The sequence below is a fragment of the Pteronotus mesoamericanus genome, unplaced genomic scaffold (assembly GCF_021234165.1).
Source record: "Pteronotus mesoamericanus isolate MK-2021 breed Mesoamerican mustached bat unplaced genomic scaffold, CSHL_Meso_final contig_2, whole genome shotgun sequence".
In the NCBI taxonomy this organism is placed as follows: Eukaryota; Metazoa; Chordata; class Mammalia; order Chiroptera; family Mormoopidae; genus Pteronotus; species Pteronotus mesoamericanus.
Window position 1 is genome coordinate 20004041 of NW_026555084.1, and position 17982 is coordinate 20022022.

The 17982-nt window shown below is 40.8% G+C and overlaps 1 protein-coding gene across 1 annotated transcript in view; it reads right to left on the minus strand.

Annotated features, from left to right (window-relative positions):
- The window catches only part of LOC129066770 (suppressor of cytokine signaling 2-like), a 29860-nt gene that overhangs the window by 1229 nt on the left and 10649 nt on the right, over positions 1-17982 (minus strand). The gene's annotated exons all lie outside the window — the stretch shown is intronic.

Below are 17982 nucleotides of genomic sequence, written 5' to 3' on the forward strand. Positions count from 1 at the left end.
AGCTTCTTAACTCTAGCCACCCTGGTTCCTCTTCCCAGGACAATCTCTAAAGACCAAGATTCCTGTGGGAGGAGAGCGCCGCGCCCTGCCTCCGGCGCGGCAGCGGGGCTCAGTACTACGGGACTCTGCTGAACTGGACACTGTACTTTTGCAAATAGCCTTAATAACATTATGTGTTCAGTATTCCATCCATTCTCTCTCAGGTCTCTTTTTCTTTTAACTGTAGGGAAGTCAGATTTCTAATTGATCTTGCTACAATTAATTTTATGATATTAAAAGCAAAACTTTATATTTGTCATTGTTTAAAGATATCTTGTTTGGGGGGAATTTTAAGGTGCTTAGGTCTAGGAGACTGAACTCTGAGTACAATCATGCATTTCATGGTTAACTGACACCCTCTCCACTTGATAAGCCTATAAATGGCTGGGTTTTAGACAGTCACAGCCCGAGTACATTTCCAGGTATGTGCTGGCCTTACTAATTCACTACTCTAGGTGGGCACTCCTAAGTAGCAAAACAACAGCAGCAACATCAGCAGCAGGCAGGCTTTTGAGCCCTGAACACCAGGCCTGTGCTAAGCACTTCCCATGCTTGTCAGCTGGGACAGGTAGCTGTGCATGATGATAAACAACCTCAAATTCATGATGATTTAAAACAACATTTTTTTTAATCTCCTTGCACATCCAATGTGGGAAAAAAGGGGTAGGATTTTGCTCAGTCTGGTCGCTGGAGAGGCAGATGAATGGAAGGAAGTTCTTTCTCAATATCTAATTACTCAGCATCATGACAGACAAAAGGAAGCATGACAAATCCCGGATTGGTTTTTAAAGTTCCTTTCCAGAAGTAACACATGCCATTTTCTGCTCACATTTCATCAAGCAAAACCAGGTACATAACCATCTCTAACTTCATTTTTAAATTTTCTGTCTTTATCTCTTAGTATAATGCTTTACCCAGTACGGAGTCACCACCCAGAAAGTAGGTATTGAATGACTGACTGACTGAATGAATGAATTGACTCTTTAGTTACGGAGCTTCTTGCCCAAGAAACCCCAACTCAAAATGTCTGAGGACATGAGGAAACTGAGCACTTCTCAAGTAGGCAGCTCCAGAGAGGAGTGATTCTGAGGCTCGGGGAAGTCACTAAGGGTCTTGCACCTTTCAGCTCTGTGCTCTGCCGCCCCCCAAGTGTTCCCTGATCTGGTATGGCTGCAATCTCATCTCCCCATTCCCCATGGTCACAGGGTGGTCACAGCAGTTCAGTAGTCATATCCAATGACAGCAGAATCCAGAAGAGGGAGAAACCAACCCTTTTGCGCAGTCCTCTGTAAGAGAAAGAAAAGCTTTGCCAAAAGCTACCCCAGCACACTTCCCCTATTGTCTCTGTGGCCAGAGTTGTGTCACATGCTCATGCCCAAACCTGTCATTGGCAAGTGGCATTAGGCTGTGGGACTGACTTAGTCCAGTCAGATCCGTCTCCAGGCTAGGGGTGGGGTCACTCTCCTCTGAAGTCCATACGTGTGAGGAGGAGAGTGGACCCCTGAATACAACTGGAGTCTTGTAAACAAGGAAAAAGGAAGGGATGGATATTGGGTAGAACATATCTGAGTCCCCAAATCTCTTCTCATTAACTGTTCCCTGCCATCATGGCTTTGATCCCTCAGACTTTCTGGGTCTGTGCGTGATGTTCTGAGCTTTTCCTTCATTTATTTAACCCCCCCCCCCGCCCCCCCACTCTCTCTCTCTCTCTCTCTCTCTCTCTCTCTCTCTCTCTCTCTCTGACTTCAATTAAGTTAGAAGTTGATTGTCATGGGCTTGGTTGAGTTTGGAAGGGCCAGGTTCTTTTTATATAGGCTAACGATATTAGCTCTCTAAAGTAAACCACTTAACATAAACGAGGCAGAAGTCAAATACAATTTCTTCCTAAAACTGTCGTAGACCATGAGTCTACCAGTATTTACATCACCTTAGTTACCACCTGGGCAGGGAGAAGTTAGTGACGCGATGAAGAGTGTTAGAAACAAAGACTGGCATGAATTCTCCACTGCTTTGACCCAGAACTCCTGACCGTGCCTCACTGTGCTGAGATTGCAGGCCTACCAGACTGTTTTTTGGCTTATCAGTGTCTCTCCCTGGAACCTGCATCTCTGTTTCATTGCCCACTTTTCACTCTGCTCCCCTGTCTAGCTCTTGATTACCCTTTGGGTCATTTAAACATGGGTGTCTCCTATGGGCACAGTCAGAGTATCCCTGCTATATTCCCTCCGGCCACCAGAAAATGAGCTAACACAGTGCTGTCACACTTCAAGGTTCACCTTGTTGTCAGTCCCTACTGCTTAGACCATAAATAAGCTATGAACCACAGAAACCACATCTGTATGATCCCCGTTATCCCCAGTGACCCTGGGGTAGAGTTGCTGATAATTTAATTTTTTTACTCAATGAGTGAGTAACTAAATAGCATCTCTCAACATTACAGCACCACATTCTCTCATATCATCTGCCAGACTTACTGTTTTTAACTATACACTGTGGAACATAACTATTAATTGTCTTACATTGATCCACGGGGTAGGGTCTAAAAAAGAGTTCCATCTGATTCGTGCAGGGAGAGGGTTCCCCAGCATGGTTTATGCCCCACTGTTGATTTTAACTTGTACAACTCCTTTATTAGTTTTGTCTTCATTTCTATGGGGAGCTTCTGTTTCTGGCAAATAATATTTATTTTATATTTTCAGTAGTAACTTTCTTTTTGCTTTCCTTTTAAAATAAATATTTTAATTAAGTTTCGTAATTACCAAAAACTGGAAACTATCCAAATGTCTATCAACAGGTGAATGGATAAACAATTAATGGTATATCCATAAAATAAAATATTATATAAATGATAATTTAACAAAAAAGCAGTAAAAAGGAACACACTATTGATATATGCAACAGCATGGATGAATTTCAAAATCATTATGCCCTGTCAAACAAGGCAGGAAAGAAGTACATATATTTATATAAAATTCTGGGAAGTATAAATTAATATATAGTGATTAGAAAGCAAATCAATGGTTGCTTGAGTGTGAAATGGTTGAATGGTTGCAATGGGTGTGAAAGGAGATATGGATTTCAAAAGGGGCATAACAAAACTTTAAAGATGGGTATGTTCTTTATTCATTAATTCAAGTTGTTTATTTTAAATATGTGCATGTTATTTTAAATATATGCAGGTTGTTGTATTTTAAGATTTCCTCAGAGTTAGGGAAAAAGCCAGATTGTTAGGGCTGTGGGGACCATTGGCACAAAGTTTAAATTGAATTCCAAATACAATGACAAACTGCTAATGGGTTCTAAACAAAGGATCGGCATGATTATATTAAATATTTAGTGTAACAGAAGTACTTAGACCATGTTTTTTAAAAAATCTTATCTGATGTTGCCTCACAAATCTCAAAATTTTCCCCAAATAAGGCAAGCACACAATACTAACTAATACTCGCCTGTACTGATGGCTAATACTTACTATTGGTCTAAGTATTGGTCAGAGTATTTTCCTGCTAAATGGATCAGAAGGTCAAAGCTGGACTGGAGAGACCACATGGATTTTAATGCGCATTGAGTAAGCGATGAGCAGAAAGTGTTGGCCCATACATCCCTCTTCCCACAGCCGTTTGAGGGAGAAATCACCAAAGAGGCAGGACCTAGCCATTAGGTATTCCCTGTATGAAACCCACAATGTAGTACCTGTTCTTCCCAACAGTTCTTTAAGAAAGAGTTGACATACCCAGGAGACTTGGGGAAGCAAATATATTTTCCAGCCCTTTCATACAGGGTGAGAAAGGAAATTTTAGCCCAGGAAATTTGACTTTGATAGCAAGTGAGGATCCCAAGAGTCAGATGAGGGCGGGGGGCCACTCCCATGCGAGAGAACACAGCCTGTCTGGGAGCCTCAACAGCCATTTTCTTAGGAGATAAAGCACAAAAAGAAGCAAACCAACATCAAAGATCATCAAAAACTGGGGTTTAAAATCTCCTAAAATCTGTTTATTCCTTGAGTTGAACTCTTAATGACTGAGGATTAAGAAGAAAGGAGAGACTGACTCTCCATCAACTGTAACTTGTTTCTAAGGCACTTGAAAGCACTTGAAGAAGCACTTTTGAAATATCTCAAAGTTATGAAGTTGTCACTGACAGAACCTTCTACTAACAGCTGACAGCCAGGACACTGCTCTGGTTGAGAAAGGAATTTCATACATTATTTTATCGCTCCCTTCATGAGGGTGCCGTGTAAACAACCTGACCAAACCAAATAGGTCGTCAATGCCGGGAAGTGCCTCTTACCTCCTGCTCTGACGGGAAGTCACCACTGTTGGTTTAGCTAATAGGATTTCTTAAAAGTTCCTTTGGCACACAGCGCTGGAAGTTGGGCTTAGTTTTCCCCTTCTTTTAAGGAGATTCACATTGAAAATGGTCACATTCAGGTACAATTATGAAGCGCCTACTAAGTGCTGGATCAGAAGCACTCAGGGGGATGAGCTATCTGGCTAGAGGAATAAGGGTGTATGTGGTGCGAACAGTATCCGCTGGTGGATGACACTTGACTCACTGCAGAATTTATGAAGTCACATCTCCATCCATGTCTGAGTGACAAAGTCAAAAGAGGTACCTTTAAATGGAGCCTAGCTTTAAGTTAAACACAAATCTAGTTGAGAGAATGGACTTTCCAAGGACCTACTCCAAAAAAAAAAAAAAAATTAAAACATAGTTGCCTCTGACATTTTCAGACACTGGAATGGCAACTGATGATAGTGCTGCCTCTCTAAGATCATAAATTCCTAGAAATGAAGGGAGGTGTCCAAGCTGTTCTTTGGTCAGTGCCCAAAAGACATTCTATTCCTAGGAAAACAAGGACATAGACGCAACTGCAAAAAAAAAGTCAAAGACTTCCCGTAAGCTGATTACTCAAAGTCCATCCTAGCTCCTCTTCTCTCCTGCACTGAAGGATTTAGATGTAATGGAAGTTAATTAAAGTAGATTTTCCCTAGCTTCTTTAGAAATACAGTCAGGAGGGGAAAAACTAACTTGAAGAATTCTGGATCATTCTCTAGTATGAAATCATGAAAACACGAGTTCCACAATGGCAGGGACCTCCATATTATTCCCTGCTGTATCCCCAGTGCCTGGCACCTAGGAGATAGTTAATAATTTTTTTTTTAATGCATTTAAGGAAATATATGCTCCCGCTTGTATAAAAACTAACAGGAAACATGAATTTCTGGAGGGATGTATAAGAAATATATGCACATCTATGCTCATAGCAACACTATTTACAATAGCAAGTGCTGGAAACAGTGTAAGTGCCCATCAGTAAATGAGTGGATCAAAAAACTGTGTTACATTTACACAATGGAATACGACGCAACAGAAAGAATGAAGGAACTCCTACCTTTTGTGACAGCAGGGATGGAACTACAGAATATTATGCTAAGTGGAATAAGCCAGACAGTGAAAGGCAAATACCATATGACCTCATTTGGAAGAGGAATCTAATGAACAAAGTAAACAAATGAACAAAATAGAATGACAGGCATGGCAACATGGAACAGGCTGACAGTGACCAGATGGGTTGGGGAGGAGGAGGGAGTAATGGTGGAAAAAAGGGGAAGGGACTAGTCAAAGAACATGTGTAAATGACCCACAGACATGGACAACAGAGTGGGAATTAATTGTGGGAATGGAGGGTGGGGTAGGTGGAGGAGGGCGAAGGAGGAAAAATTGGGACAACTGTAATAGAATAACAATAAACAAATGATATAAAAAAAGAAACAGTATTTACCTCTGGGAAGAAGGGATAAGAGGGAAGAATTTTATATCTTTTTTCATGTTTAAATTTTTCAATTATCTTTATAATTATGATGAAAGACTAGTTAAAAATAAATCACCCTTAGGTTCATTTAAAGAAATGGTTTTACAGCTGTGGTACATTTACACAATGGAATACTACTCATCTGTAAAAAAGGAGAAAATTTTAGCCTTTGCAGCAGTATGAATAGACCTGGAGAACATAATGCTGGAGAAATAAGCCAGTCAGAGAAAGACAAAATACCATATGATCTCACTCACATGTGGAATCTAATGAACAAACATGCAAAATAGAGACAGACTGATAGACAGAGAGCAGGCTGACAGATCTTGGGGAGGTTGGGAGGGTTGGGGTGGTGGGGGGATCAAGCAAAAAAGAAAAACGAGAAAGAACCCATGGACAAGGACAAGAGTGTGGTGATGGGGGGGGGGTGTAGGTGGAAGAGGGTATGGGGGGAATAAATGGCAATGGAAGAATCCAATAAAAAATAAAAATGATAAACATAACCAAAAAATGGTTTTAGTAGAAATGGGGAAAAAAAGGTCTTTCCCTTGGGCTTAAACAGCAGCCTTGCAGAGTGCCCGCCAAGGGCTGAGTTCAGAATTCCCGGTTATAGCCTGTGAGTGAGACCTACAGGGTGTTTGTGTCAATACTCATGTTTTTTTTTCCCTCATGTAGCGTGAGGAACCTTTATTAAAAACACAATATAATAGATATCCAAATATCATGAGTGTTCTCTACTTTTTTTTCTGTCCACATATGCTGTTGCATAATTTAGTATTATAGGGAATGGCTACAAATACACATTTCCTATTCTTTTATTAAATTTATTGGGGTGACATTGGTTAATAAAATTATATACATTTCAAGTATACAATTCTATGGTGCATCATGTGTATAAGGGGGTCAAACATAGGGTGATGGAAGAAGATCTGACTTTGGGTGGCGGGCACACAATGCAACATACAGATGGTAATGAATGCTTATGGTTCTTAACCACAGATGAAATGCTGAGGAGAGCTACTTGGAGGGATATTTTGGAATTGTATAGATAGATCCGTCAAAGAGATGAAATAAAAAAACCTAAAGTATGTAGCATAATGTATAAGGGATCTGGAGGCAGATTGCCTGAGTTTGAGCGTTGGCCCTTCACTTACTAGCTGTGCAATTAATCTTGATCAATTCATTTTGCTAGGCCTCAATTTCTCATCTGTAAGATGGAAATGAGAACAGTACGCAGTTCCTAAAGTTGCTGTGAAGACGGAACGCAAGTCAATACTTGATGGCCCCTAAGATAATGTCTAGCATCATAATGTGCGTGCAGTATGCATCAGCATTTATTGACACAGAGGAGCACAGGCAAAAATAAAGTTAAAAACACAACGTATATCAATGTAAATTCAGATGCATCAGTTGTGTAGGTTCTTTCATACTCATACAGAAATCTAATAATACCCTTTTTTCTTTCCTTTTGTGCATATTAAATTCTTCTCAAATTGACATCGGTACAATGTCATTTTTCTACCGGTCGCTATAAGGACAGCCCCAAAGTTGAAAAAGAAAAGATCTGATGGTGAAATGAGAGTCTTTGCATGCAAGCAATCATTGAAATGTCTTCTCATTTTACCTCCAGACACATTTAAGAGGAAAGACAGGAAAGCAAAAATCCGAACATGAACAAAGGAGCTGCACTCACACCGCACAGGTGACGGGCTATGTTTTGTGAACACGCCTGTTTGTTCTCGGAAAGACATAATAATATAGACTTCAAAAGAAACTGCAGGGCTTACTCTGACTGTGGGTGGCTGAGTTGATTTCATAGCATAACGCTTCCATTTCTATATCTGCCCACTTAGAATAAGTAATTGGAAGTCCTAGCTCCATATCCACGACGGTCTCCCAAAGACTGTAACCAATGACCCGGCATGTCTGCCCACCCCTTGTGCTGAAGGAACCCGCCTTCCCCTCAATTATTTCTCTGTATCTCCTCCATTGAAATATACTTTCTCTGTCTGCCATTCGCCCCCACAGGCAACACTTGCTGACAAGTCTTCAATTCATCCTAACCCGCACTTCTCAGTTAAAAAAGCAGCTATGCAATTCAAAATAAAATAAATTATGGGTCAGATCCATCCAAGTGACTTGAAAATCAAGCTGCCCCCAGAAATCTTCACTGGGCATCAATTTTGGCTTCTACTTTGGCTGTTTGCATTGAATGCCAATCAGAAACACATTTCTATTTTTGTGTAGTTTTTGAGGGAATTTTTTTTAATGCTTCCTTTATCTCTATACCTCTAATCACTATTTTGTTTTTTTGTACTTTACATTTGATGCTACCCCCGCTCCCCCACCTGCCCAGTGTTGAGGTACAGCCACAGAACCCCAACCACACAACTTGAACTTACCCTTTGACACATGGTTCCTGCTGCCCCCCGCCACCACCACTGTGACTAGGGACCGGTGTGTCATTGACTAGCTGCCCCTGAGACCCAGGGAAAGGAAGGCTGTCAGTGTGCAGAGCTACATGATTAAGCATAGAGTTTCTCAATGAAACCGTTAGACATCCCCGTGAAATCAGAGACCCTTGGGCTTTTAGCCTTGAAAGGATTTAAGAGGTAATGTCAACTACCAGTTGAGCACTTTTTGTGAACCAGGCAGTTTCCAAACACTCTACGTAGATTAATTTGTCCAGTCCTTGCCACAGCCCAACACAGGTAGGTATTATTATTAACCTTATTTTACAGAATAGGAAACTGAAGCTCTGAGACATTAAGTAACCTCTCCAAAGTCACACAATAGTAAGCTGAGGCCCTGGGAGACTTGAGTGACGGGCTCGCTGGGAGAAAATAATGCCTCTATTATAGAGTCTCTTCTGATGTCATCCGCTTGTGTTCCCCACATGCGTCCCTAGTAAAACTGGCAACTCTGTATTTCCACTGTTCTCTACTCACATTTCTTGCCTGTCATCTGTACCACCATCCTGCTCTTATCTGTTCATGTGGGATACTAATCTGTATGTATCATATCCCAGGCACTTATTCCCACTGCAGATAGTTTTCTTATATACATGCTGAGCAATTGATAGCAACGACCAGGAATGCTGTGTAGAGGGTGCTTCTGAGGGAGCCTCTGTAGACCACGGGGATGGAGGGGCAGGACTGAGGAGCCATGGCTGCCATGGGAGGGAGGCTGCCAGTGCCTCCACAACCCCTTCTCCATCCCTGGTTGCCGGGCTCCTCCCAGGACCCAGAGTAGTGTGTACCGACTGGTACATCTGGTTATGTTGTGACTGAGTATTCTGAGTTTTTTCCAGTGCCCTATAGACACAAGTATGTCTCACTCATGAGCCACAGTGCTTTCAGAAGTACTGCTCGACTCTGATTCTAGCCATATTCTCTGAGAATAAAATCACCATTTCTACAAATCCTTTTGATTTTGATACCTGGGAGTATCGGTCCCTGGAAATGCCAGGGAACTGTAGCAAATCAGAATAACACCGGAACTGTGGACAGAGATTTGGGAGTCTCTGTGCATGGTGCATGGGTTGAGGTGCCAGGGTAAGAGATCAGCGCAGTGAAGGGGGGCAGGTCTGTGGGGTGCGTGTCATGCAGACAGGTCAGCTGAGAGCCTGGGAGGGTCCTGCCTGGGAAGCCAAGGGGGTGAGAGAGCTTAAGGCAAGTGTTCACCAGTCCAGGTGCCGCAGAGAGCAGGCCAGGCCTCCAGAACAGGAAGATGAGTAAGACGTGGCCCCCTGCACCTAAATGCAGTCATGTGAAGGAGGAAGGTTTCCAGAAATGATCTCCTTGGGATTTCAGATATGCTAGGTATGCCCAGGAACCCGCAGGCGGATGAAGTTATTAAACAGGCATGAGTGATAGGAATCAAGTGTGCGCAGGCATCAGTGAGAACATTAGCTTCCAGTTCTACAGAGGGAGGGTTGGGTGGAGAATTCCTGGAAAATCTTTGTTATCTGGCTGGGGGGGTTGGGTGAGTGCCAGGGCTACACTTCCTGTGAAACGGTGAGGTTCGAATGGCAGCATGGCCCTGTGGTAAGGAGTACACTTCCCTCCACTTGCTAACCGTGAGCCTTGGACAAGTCTCGGGAACGTCTCTCGGCCCTGTATGCAAAATGAAAACCAAGGGTCATAGTGATCATAGTACCTGCTGTATTTGACCATTGTGAGAAGTGAATGAGAATAGGGCCTAGAACAGCTGGGAGGAAGCCTTGGAGTTATTGCAGTGATGCCATCCAGCAGAAGGTGAAGGGACGAGTGGGCAGCTGGGCTTCAGGTCCCAGGGGATCCAGCCACACTTCCTGCGAGCTTGGCCCTGAATGGATAAAGAAGCTACAGAGGAGGGAGATGGAAGGAAGGGAACAGACACTGTGGATCCCAGCACACTTCCATCCCAGGCTCCAGGCTATTCTAGGGTGGTCACCCCATGCCTCATCCTTCTCTAACAGTCTCATTGCCCTCTCTTATTTTCTATATGGTGCTTGATGCTTTCTGGCATTATCTTGTTCATTTATTTGTTTACTGACTTCCCCACCACCCTCCCCTTCTACCCTGGAATGTAAATTCCCTGAGAAGAGCATCTTGACTGTCGTGTCAACCTCCATATCTACAAAGTCTAGAATAGTCTCTGCTGCTTAATCAATATTTGTTAATTCTTGAATTAAGACCATATATCCTCAATCCCACCTAAATGGGTGTTTTGAGCTCGTTTGTCAGCAGAGAGAAAAAAATTCAGGAGTGGGGGAATTCTTGACAGACCAGAGAGCAAGAATTATTAGGAGCCTAACATCAAACGCATGGGTGGAGCAATGAGCGTGGAAAGGATAGAGAATGTTTCTTGCCTTGGATATTGGATTTCACCTAGAGCTGACGCATATCCCTCTAGCTTTCATTCCCAGACAGCTGGGCTCTGATATCGTGTGATTAGGCACATGCTGTAATTAATCATCTTTATAAAATAGCTCAGAGGCTTACACCCAGCAAGTAGCCATCCAGCCAGCCTTGTTATGGTCCTCACAGCCTTCCCTTTACGTGTCGGTTTGCTTCCTAAAATAAGCAGACCTCATCTTACCCTTACTGCAACTCTAAAAGATGCAGAAGTGGTTTGTGTACTCCGTATTTAGAAAGCTCCATACACATGTGGAAAGAAGCCTTTTGGCTGAGACAAAACAGCTCATCTAAATGTATTCAGAAAATGAGTACTTGAATCTCTAGAAAGTGTTTAGTAGAAAGGAAAGTCTCCACCTATGGGGAAGAAGTTACAGCTAGGGAAAGACTAACAGAAAGGAGAGAATTTCCCTGGCTTCTAAGCTTTAACACCGATAAATGTACAGCATGAAGTATAGAAGTATATCGTGCCTAAAATGAAGGCTATTCAGTTTGCTTTGTATTTTAATGTATGCACACACAGATAATACCTTTCTTGTGACATGTGTCTTTAATATACATGGGTTGAGCAAAAGTAGCTTTACAGTTATGAGTACACAAAACAGAGTTTATTCTTTTATTATTTCTTAATTATTGTATTATTTTCCATATGAACAACTATAAACCTACTTTTGCCCCACCCTGTAGTGATCTATTTTTGGAAAGAAGTCTCATTGGGACACTTGGCAAAGAGAAAATTCAGTCTTTTATGACCATCGATGCAGAAATGCAAAGTATTCTGGGATCCATAGCACATTGTCTGATAAACAGTAAAGCCAAAGCTACAAAAGTAATGAAGAGACATTTGTCCATGGCAATGGCAATGGTAAAGAATACAGGTGTCCCCCACTTTCCTAAAATTTGCTTTAGGCCACTTTGCTTTTATGAAAGACCCACATTAGCACCTGCTTTCAAATTTGTTATGGAGGCAGCGCTCACCCTGAGCAGCGAGAGGGGCGCCACCAGGCTCCTTCTCGGGAACCACGCTCAGCACCGCAGCACCAGGCCTCCGTAGCTTTGACCTGTGTCTGTGAGCATCTGCGCTCCATCTTGATTACTTTGTGTGTCCATTAGCAAGACGTGTCCTAAGGCAACTGCTTTGCTTTACCCCATTCTGGCTTATGAAATGTTTCATAAGAACACTCTACTTTCAGACAGGAAGGGAGACTTTTATAAATTAAAGCAGTTTTTCGGTGTAATTATTATTAAGTAAAGCAGGTAATATGATAAACAGAAATATCATGGGTGTTTTCTTAGAAATGTTAGAAGAAGAGGACATCTGATTGAGATATTAAAAAAAAAAAAAGATTTTCTAAAGGTATCTCATCCCTATTAGGAGCTTTATTGAGTCATAGCTGATCCAGAGACCCCAGACTATATTTGCCTTTTTTGCAAGGTAATATTGTATATTTCTATATTTTTTAAACTTGCTTGACCATGTATATGAAATGGAACAACAGAAAATTTTCACTTTCTGCATCTTTTATTTCCAGTAAATATTTGTTAAATTAATTTTGGGGGAGTGGGATCAAACCACTTTATTAAGGGCCTTCAGGGGAGGGTCGAAGGGCTAGGAGGACAAGATCCAATGTCCTCAGCCAGGCTGGGATCTCCCCAGCTTCACAGCCACCCAAATTCATTAATATTTGAACTAATGCCATGTGTCTTCAATCCCATGTAAAGCAGGGAGAATCCAGGAGTGGGAGAAAGCTTGATGATACTGGAAAGCAAGAATCATTGGGAATCCTCACTCCCAATGTTTGCACTCATTCTTTCCACCCACATTTATCAAGCTCCTCTCCTGTGTTAGTCATTTTTACAGACACTGGAGATAGAGGGGCAAACATGATGAAGACTCTGCCCTCCTGGGTAAGCTCATTTAGATGGAGAAGGTAGGTAGAGAAAAGTGAGGACAGAGCTCTGGGGGACAACATTAAGAATCTGACAATGTGGTCAAAACAAGGCAGAAGGACTACAGACTAACCTTGGATGATATAAGGGAAATCAGGGGAGCCTGGCATCATGAAAGCTCTCAAGATCGTGACTTCAAGGAGGGCATGGGCAATCTGGGAAATTGCGATGTAGCAAGAGCCTGCGTGCAATGAAGACAAAGAACTGGCCACTGGATTTGGCAAGATTTCAGTCAGTTAGGACATTGAAAAGAGCAAATCTGCTGGAGTAGATGGGACAAAAGCCAACTAAAGGATGACGAGAGAACTGGGACGTGAGAATTCAAAAAATGAAGCTAGTCTGGGAGTTAAGTGAGTCCACTTCAGAAGCCACAAGCCACAAGGACGTGGAAAACTAGAAACCCAGAACCCTGTGCTTGGCTCAGTGCCTGCCTAATGTGACCATACAGCAATTGAAGCCTGGCGTGTTAGATTTCAAATTTTTCAAGAAAATCTAGATGACCATATATTTTTTAAATCTCCCAATTGTACATGTTGATTCAATTTATTTTAAAAATTTATTGTGACAGTCAAACAAATCACACCTGCAGGCCAGATGCTTCAATAAAGAAAAAGCCCTGGTCTAGTGATTGGGACTGGAAGGGGCGGGATGCCTGTCTGCTCTCAATTCCACCTCTGTTCTCTTTCCGAATAATGTCCATCTCACATACTCACTTTTCTATATTCTTTCCTAAGGGGAAAAAATTTTAACCAGTTAATTTTTATTCAAGTGATACCACATAACTAGTTTTATCTTTTCTCAATTGAACTGACTGCTTTTGATTTATTCAATTAACTCTTTATTAAACCAACAATAAACAAGTACAAAAGAAAACTTTAAAAGCAGTAACTTTTAACTTTTTTTTTCCTTTTTGTGATGAGAACACCTAAGATCTACCCACTTAGCACATTTCAAGTACATGACACAGTATCGTTAACTGTGGTCACATGGTTTTATACCTGTACTCCAGAACTTACTCATCTTCACAGCTGAAACTTTGCACACCTTGACCAGCATCCTCCCATTTCCACCTGCCCCAGTCCCTGGCAACCATCAGTCTACTTTCTGTTAGATTTCACATGTTAATGAGATCATATAGTGTTTGTCCTGGGCCCACAGCAGGTCTGCCTCAGACCAGTGTATGGGTTCTTAATTTCATGCAGGAAAGATTCCCCAAATGAGTCCAAGTGATTTTGAGAGTCTGTTTATTAAATCTAGGAACAGTGAAATGAAGAAAGGGCTTAGGATAGAAAAAGGCACAGGAGAGAGCCTAGGCAGGACTGCTTTGGCTTTTTGGTAGAGCTATAAGAAAGAAGTGGGCCACGCTGGGCTGCATGAACTCACTGAGAAGTAAAAGTGACAGAAGTGAGCCAAGGTGAATCTACTGTCAGTTTGCAGGAAAGTCAAGGAAAATGTGGCTTTGGAGACAGGTTCAGGAGCTAAGCCCTACACAAGCTGCCACTGCCCACTGCTCCCTTGGTTGCAAGTCTTTTGGGGACCCTTAGAGTTTAAGAGACAGAGCAGAGATGATACATGCCTAAGGGAGAAAGGCATGGGCTTGCTGGGTCCTTTGTCTTAAGGCTTTTTATCTTTCTTTAGCCAGCAGGAATCCTAGAGGAGGTCTCCAGGGACGGTTCTAAGAGAATATTCATTAGCTTTGCAGATGTGTCCTTCAATATGTTGATTAATCAAAATGTGCATATAGAGGGGTTAAGGTTATTGTCTGGTTAGTTTAATTTTTAAAGCACATCATTGAAGACAGACCAGGACCATGGCCGGTCTGCCCCTATATGATCTGGAATGTGTAACCCATTTGCTTCTAAGTGTCCTTTGTTAGGGAAGATAACAACTTGTGATTCATTAGCTGGCTGGCTGTAAATTTCTCAAATTTTTTTGCCTTGTTTAATTATTTTGTCTCAGTTTCCCTTATTCCAATTGTCAAGGAATTGCCCTAGCTTCTTATCTTGCCTCAAATGTACTTAGCATAATGTCCTCCAGTTTCATTCATCCATATTGTCACAAATGGCAGAATTTCCTTCTTCCTGTTTGCTAATGTTCCATCGAGTGTGTATATATTGTGTTTGTTTGTGTATGTGTCTCACATTTTCTTTATCCATTCATCTGTAAATGAACATTGAAGTGGTTTGTTTCCATATCTTGGCTATTGTGAATATATTGTGACTATTTCACAGTGTACATACATATAAGGTCATCAGGTTATACACCTTGAATACATACAATTTTTATTCACAATTATATATTTATAAAGCTGGAAAAAATGGTAAGATATTACCTGTAGCATGCATACATACTCCATGTGGGTAAGGGCACAAAAAGAAACTGAGTACCTGCCAGGCATTCCAACAAACTGAAGATGCTCTATTGCTGTGGAGTGTGCCTTGCACCTTTCAAGTTAACTAAGTGTAGTATGAGATTAAAACAAAAAGCAAGAACATTTACAATAGCAGCAAGTAAAACATCAGATACCTAAAGTATAAATCTAACAAAGATGGGCCGAACCTCTATCCCAGAAAACCTATAAAACATCATTAGGAGAAAGTAAAGATGATGTTAAATAAATGGAAAGATATTCTATGTTCAGTGATTGGAAGATTATAGATATTAATAGTGTCAGTTTTCTCCTGACCTATTAATTCAATAGCTGGACAAAATGTCAGGTTTTTCTTGTGGAAATTGACAAAGGGATTCTAATATTTGAATGGAAATGCAAAAGACCAAGAATGCCAAGGTAACATTGACAAGAATGAAGTTGGATATCAAGATTCATTGTAAAACTAAATAAAACAATGTGGTATTGGCACTAGAATAGACAAATTAAATAACGAAATAGAATAGAGAATCCAGGAATACATAAGAGCATATATAATCACTTGAATTATGACAAGGATGGCTTTATCATGGTGGTGGCAATTAGATATTGAATTTTGACACCACCATACACAAAAATCAATCCAGTTATATTTTAGATCTAAGTGTGAAAGGCAAAATGATTATAAGAAAACATAGAATATCTTCATAACCTGAAGGCAGTTAAAGATTTTTTAAATAAGACTCAAAAAGCATGGAAATTCCATAAAAGAAAATCTTGATTAATTGGATCACATTAAAATAAGTCCTACATATCAAAAAATATCATTAAGAGAATGAAAAGGCAAGCCATAGGGTGGAAGAATATATTTATAATACCTATATGTGAACAAAAGACTTATATCCAAAATACATGTGGAACTCCTTCAAAAAGAAAAAGGACTAATAACCCAATTAAAAGAAAAAATGAGCAAAATATTTAAAGGGCACTTCACATATGAGCAAAAGCATATGAATAGGTTATCGACATCATTAGTCTTCAGAGAAAAGCAAATTAAAGCCACAATGAGATACACTGCAGATCCACCAGAATGGTTACTCTTTAAAAGACATAATTTCACGTTGTTGACAAGCATTGAGTAGTAACTGAAATTCATATACTGTTAAGAAAAATGTAAATTGCCCTGACTGGTATGGCTCAGTTGGTTGGGTGTCATCCCTCAAAGCAAAAGGTCACCAGTTCAATTCCTGGTCAGGGCACATGCCTGGGTGGCATGTTTGGTCCCCAGTCATGGCATATATGAGATTTCCCTCTCACATCAATGCTTCTCTCCCTCTCTTTCTCCCTCCCTTCCCCTCTCTCTAAAAAATAAATAAAAATAAACTCTAAAAAAAGAAGAAGAATGTAAATTGGTTTAACCACGTGGAAAACTTTGACAGTTTCTACTATTGTCCAACATATGCAAGGGGGAATTCACCTAACAGTTTTATTTCTGGTTATATTTCCAACAGAAATGTGTGCATGGGTGCCAAAAGACATAGTCAAGAATATTAATAGCAATATTACTTTTAAGAGCCCCAAACCCAAATATCCATCAAGAAAAGAATGAATAAATTGTGATATATCCATATAAAATAATGTTATTTAGGAAAAGAATGAACATATTTAAACTACATGCAAGCATAATGTTGAGCAAAAGGAGCCAGATCCATTGCAAACGAGTGCATACTGCATAGTTCCATTTACCTGAGTCCAAAATCTGGCAAACCTAATCCACAGTAATCGAGGTCAGGATGGTGTTTATCCTTTTTAGGGGTGGTGACTGAGAGGGAGCATGAGAGTCTTCTGGGGTGCTACTAATCTGCCAGTTCCTGATTTTGGTGTAGTGTTAATGGCATGAAAATGTATCATGCTGTGCATTTTCGACCTGTGCACTTTCCTGTATGTATGTTTACATTCAATTAACATGGGGGGTTTTTTAGAGATACTTATGAAGTACCAGACATGATGAAGATAGAAAGGACATAGCAGTGAGCATGATGAACATGGGCCTTTACCTCATGGGACTTAGTCCAAAGGGGGATCAAATGAGCTTACTGTTGTTTTCTTTGTGTATTAACAACAGACCTTTAAGTTCAAAGATAGATGTACAGAAAACCCTTTATTTGGGTTTTAGTATTGGATGAATGAAAGGGTGGATAGATGGATGGATGGATGGATGGATGGATGGATGGATGGATGGATGGATGGACATATACAACTATACAACGTCTATGTAGAATACTTCTAGTCCTTTATTTTACTTCCAATGCATCTTAAAAATATATTTGAACAACAACCTTTTAGTTAGTCCCTGGTATGTCGGTTGATTGAAGACTGAGAAGAAATATCTTCTGGTAATAGAAAGTATTTGTTTCTCATAATTTCAACACTGCCCAGTATGTGATGGCTGAGTTGCATCAGTCACCAAGTACTCCAGCCTGTGTTAATTGATTAGATATTAGCACAGTTAAGCTACTAAATATATCTAAAGGGAGTGCAGTTGACCCTTAATCAATGGGGTTAGAGGCATTAACCCGCCCCCTCCCCAACCCAGTCAAAAATCCAACTATTGATAGTAAAATTTAACTATAGTGCTCCCTCAGTATTCACAGAGGATTGGTCCCAGGACAAAATCCTGATGCTCAAATCTCTTATATAATGTGGTATAGAACAATATATATTGTCAGCCATCTGCCTCCACAGACTTGCAGCCATGGATCAAATATACTGCTTTCCATCTGCAGTTAGTTGAATCTACAAATGTGAAACTTTGGTAATATGGAGGGCCGATTGTATACTTATTTAAAAAAAACTCCACACTATGAGTGGACCCGTGCAGTTCAAATCCAGGTTGTTCAAGGGTCAACTGT